Source organism: Platalea leucorodia, assembly GCF_965183815.1.
Source record: "Platalea leucorodia genome assembly, contig: HAP1_HAP1_SCAFFOLD_258, whole genome shotgun sequence".
Classification (NCBI taxonomy): Eukaryota; Metazoa; Chordata; class Aves; order Pelecaniformes; family Threskiornithidae; genus Platalea; species Platalea leucorodia.
The window spans coordinates 79922-85319 of record NW_028121312.1 but is presented as its reverse complement, the minus strand read 5'-3'; positions in this window follow the sequence as shown (position 1 = coordinate 85319).

The following is a 5398-nucleotide window of genomic DNA, read 5'->3' as shown; positions in this document are numbered from 1 at the left end:
TCCGTTTTTAGGAAAAAAAAAAAAAAAAACATGTATATTTCCAGATTCAGTAGTGTAAGACTTCTAGAGGGCAATTTGGATTTCAATTCCAAGAGCAAAACAATTTCCATTACAGAATCCCAGCCACCACCTCCATGAGCATTGTCACTGACCCACAAAAGCTGCGTTGTCAAAAATCTTACAGCCGATTAAAATTATCCTCTCCTCCCCAAATCTTTGTTCTTCTCATACCCTCAGACTACCATGGTAACAGTCACACTATTATTCTGTAATTATTGCTGATCTGAAACCCCTCCAAAGCATCGTTCCCTGACGTGACTGACAGCACTGTTGATAAGGGAGAACCATCACTCACCACGCACCCGCCTGTTTGGCCTTTTCCCTCTGTGACCGAGCACGGCTACATGGATATGTCTGCCTAACAGGAGAAGAGTGGCCTAAAAAAATATCTTATTGTCTTGGCTCTAGCGTAAGCAAGGAATTTATGATAATGATACAAACAAGTTTAAGAGAAAGCAGGAGGGCGGAACAAGCAGAAAATGGGATATGTCTGTCGAGGACTGTTATGGAACCAGAATTGTCTCGACATTGCCATTCTACCGCCATCTTCTGGGTTCGACATCCAGCCCCCAACAAAACCACCACAGGATGGATGCCCATGCAGTGACCAGGACACAAAAGGCGGGACCATGAACTGCACACACGCCTGCACAGACACCAGGGCGTGAAAAGTGGAGGCCAGGACGCGAAAGGTGGGGCCATGAACTGCACGCACACCTGCACAGAGGCCAGGGCGTGAAAAGCAGAACTGCCAACTGCATGTACGCAGACCTGCTCTGCGCATGTGCATGGCCCTATAAAAGGACCGCGTGCGCCTTTTGAGGCTCTCTTTCTCTTCTCGTCCTACACCGTGCACCTCCTTGGAAGCTGCTCCTGCGGACACAGAGACTGGACCGACTGGACCTTTGATCGACGGGACAACGCCGGACTCGGAGTGGTGGTAGCTAGTTCCCCTACGTCGCTCTTTTCTCACCCGCCTGAGCACGCTCTTTCTATTTTTCTCTCTTTTTCTCTCTCTCTCTTTTTTTTTCTTTTTCTTCCCCCCCCCCCCCCCCCCATCTCCCCACCCGGTCCTCACCCCTTCATTCGCCAAAATAAAGTCAAAAGGTTGTACGGCATTTGACCTCGTTTGCGTCTTAATCTCGTCCTTGGGATCGTATCGAAACCTCTCCCGACATTGGATCGGGACATTTTAATTGGCGTCACGCACAGGATCCCCTGAGACGAGAGTGCCATACTACCTTGTTGTGGTGTGCTGTGTGATTGTGGGTGAACGAGACATACGAGCAAGTACGAAGCGAGTGCGGAGTTCCGATCCGCGGTTCTGCTCTCCCGTGAGGGAAGCAGCCGGAGACGAATGAAGCGTGAGGAGGGAGTGAATGTTGGTCCTTTGTGCATAACTTACATATTAGTGTATGGTTTGGCCTCCTGGGAGCGTATAGGGGGAACTTGGATACTGAAGCGTGACCCTCTCAGGACAACACCCCCCCTTTGTAGGAATTTTTGGATATTAGTTTGTGTTTTGGCCTCCTGGGAGCGCATAGGGGGAACTTGGATACCGAAGTGTAACCCTCTCAGGATGATAGCCCCCTTTGTAGGAATTTTTGGATATTGGTGTACGGTCTTGGTCTCCTGGGAGCGCATAGGGGAAACTTGGATACTGAAGCGTGACCCTCTCAGGACGATATCCCCTTTGTAAGTGATGGCCGCCCGCAAGGCAGTCGATGTTTGTGACCATGTGCTTTCACTGGATGAAGGGACAGAGAAACTGTATGGCCTCTTGGAGGTGCACCGGTCTCGCCCCTCGCCCCAGGGACAAGACTGGGCAAGAGAGCACTGGTTTCAGTTACAGAGCGTGGTGGATAGAATAAGTATATTGCAGAATGAGGCTAAGGTTAAGAGGGGCAAAGGAAAGGCTATAATTTGTGCAGTGTTGGGAGCGAGTTTGGCCGCCGCGGCGGAGGAGAAAAAGCAGAGGTCCAGTCGGACCGATACGTTGGTGAACTCCCTGCAGACGGTAATAAAAACCCTGCAGGAACAATTGGAGGAGGAGAGGCGCCAAAATGCGATACTAAAAAATGAGTTGAAACATCAGCTTTTAATGGAGGCGGATACACTGCCGGGGGCAGAAGCAACGCCCGCGGAGAAGGGGATACGGCAGATTTACCCCCAGGGCGATTTGCAAAAAGCCAAAGAGGCCGTGGAGAGCCTCCCCCACATGTACCCGCTGGTTAAAACGGAGTATGTGTATGAGGACGAGGGTGATAATCGTCCCCAAGTTATTACTAAAGAGGTCCCGTTTACAGCAACTGAATTGACAAAGCTGAGAAAGGACTTTGCGAGGAATACAAAGGAATCAGAGACTGAATACGTGTGGAGAGTGTCTTTGTCGGGGGGGGGGATGGGATCTTGCTGTCAGAAAAGGAGGCGGAAGGGTATTGGGGTCCGGGTGTGTTTTTAACTACGGGCGCTCTCCAAGCCCCATGGTCGTTGACCCAGAGAGCCGCATACTGGGCAGGGGGGTTGAGCCCCCTGGAAAGGGGAGACCCCTTAGCTATAACGGGCACGGTAGATCAATTAGTAGAGAGTGTGCAAAAGGCGGCGTGCCTTCAGATGATGCATGACCGGGAGCTCAAGCCCCACCTGGGCTCCCCAATGTTAATGCCTGTAGACCCGGAGAGAATGACTCCCCTGATACTCCCCTGATCCCTTTGGGATCCAATTGCAAGGGCGGATTTATAACACCCCCCGGGGAGAAGGCATTGCAGCCGCTCGGGAGGGGATAACGACCCCTGACTACCGGCGGCTAGGGAAGAAAGTATGGACGTGGGGGGAGGTGGCTCAGGAGTTAATTGATTTTGGGAGGAAATACGGCCCTGTTGGTGGACCACCCCACAGAACTGAGACCAGGGCTGTGCAGGTGGCAGAACGAGTTAGTGGGTGGCAGTCACCCCTTGGGAGCGGCCGGGACCCGGCTGGGAAAGGAAAGCCTCTGAGCCGACAGGGACTGTGGCAGCTGGGGCTCCAGAAGGGCGTTCCCCGAGATTTAATGGACAGGCTCCAAACCAAGAAATTGGAGCAGCTCGTGCGGAGATGGTCAGAGCAAGGCGCCACTTCGAGGCCATCTCCTAACATCCCACCCCTAATAAACTTTGGGGAGAAACCAGCCGGGGGGAGAAAAGACAGCGGAGAACTAAAACCTCCACCCCCTGAAGGTGAAGGGGAGGATGGAGGGTGGATGTTTATAAGACAGCTCACCTGCAATGCAAAGGGAGACATGCTGCTCACGGTAGCGGTGGGACCCAAGAAAAGACCGGTAACCTTTTTAATCGACACGGGGGCACAAATCACTGCACTGAGTCGAACAGACACAGAACGATGTGGGATCTCGGTACCCTCTAGAAACATGATTGTTTCAAATGCTCTGGGAAAAACACAATCGGTACCTATGACCCCAGTGTCCCTATGGTTACCAGGGGAGGACGGCCCTGTTAATACTATGGTGGCCATAGGGTCTTTCGAAATGAATCTCTTGGGCATAGACGTTTTAAAGGGCAGACAGTGGCGGGACGCCCAGGGAAACTTGTGGTCTTTCGGCGTCCCCCAGATCAGGCGGCTGGCTGAAGCCCCCGGCGCGGGGGTGCGCCTATTGCAAACGGCGCCTGCCCTCCCCGCTTCCAAATTGAGAAACGTGAAACCCTCCCCGCTACCAATAGGAGCAAGAGATGGAATCGTGCCAGTGCTGGAGGACTTAAAGGGGAGGGGGATTATAGTTCCCACCCACTCCCCCTTTAACTCCCCGGTATGGCCAGTCCGAAAACTAAACGGCAAATGCAGGTTAACAGTAGATTACCGGAGGCTCAATGCCAGCACCGGCCCATTAACAGCCGCTGTGCTGAACATTGCTGAGCTCATAGCCACCATTCAAGAGCAATCACACCCTATTATGGCGACTATTGACGTTAAAGACATGTTCTTTATGGTCCCTCTGCAGCTGCAGGACCTGGACCACTTTGCTTTTACCTGGGGGCGGCAACAGTACACCTTTACATGGCTCCCTCAGGGATACAAGCACTCCCCCACCTTAGCCCATCACGCTCTAGCACAGGAGCTGGAAGCAATTCCCATAAGGGCGGGGGTGAAGATTTACCAATACATAGCAAAATTCACGCTAAATGGACTGTTCCTTCCTTCTGACCCGAGAAGCGGGTTTGCTTCTATTTTTGTTTTCCAGGAGGAAGAAGCTGACGTGGACACGCACCACCTGACGGAGACTAGACAGACGCCGATTGCTGCTTAATCAGGATGCGTGCGTTATTGGTGGCTGTACTAGTTTGGAAATGTACCTATAACAGTGGCGGAGAGCTAATTCCTTCACCCTCCCCTGACCCGTTTGATCCCTTCAAGGACAATGAATTTGTATTATTAGCCAAAGCTATAAGCCGAGCTTTTAATTTAAGTCATTGCTGGGTTTGTGGGGGACCTCTGGGGCTGTCGAGTTGGCCGTGGACGTCCACACCCCTCACCCCAGCCCAAATGGTGAGTAATTATAGTGAAACCACGAATGACACTTGGGGTGATAGTGGAACATGGCCAGTTCAATTTCCTGCTGTGGGGCAATATTGTTTAAATCGTACTCAAAAGGGAGGGGTCTGTGTGGGAGAAAGCAAGTGCCAATGGACACTTACGAACAAGTTGGTAAATGCAGATAGGGGTATCTCCGTATGGGCATGGCTTGATAGTGCCGGACGCAGTCGAGGGTTCAAAGGGTACTGGGCAAATAAAAATGAAACGTTAATTTTCCAACAATCTAGGGACCACGCTTACAAGCAAACCTGTGAATGGAAAAGCAGCTTTGGGGCCTGGTATTGCACCGGCCGGATGAATAATAACCCAACCGTCTTTTTTAGCCCTGTGGGCAACGATAAAACAATGTACTTCCAGTTCACCGAGGATGCAGCGGGACCATTCGCCAATGGGGCCACAGCTAAAAGGGGCCATTATTGGATTTGTGGACATACTGCCTATAAATGACTGCCAGCGCATTGGTCAGGGGTCTGTTATGTGGGAATTATCCGGCCTTTATTCTTCCTTCTTCCGCAAACGGGTGGCTCTCAGTTGGGGATAAGATTGTACGATAATCTGGAAGATGGAAGGATTGCCTGCTGCAAGTGAGCTGTTGAGGTGAACATAGGTGGAACACAAAAATGGGGGGAAAATGAGTGGCCTCCTGAAAGAATAATCCAACATTATGGGCCTGCCACCTGGAACCCCAGTGAACCGATATCAGGGGCAAGGGAACCAATCTATAATTTGAACCCTATAATCCGATTACAAG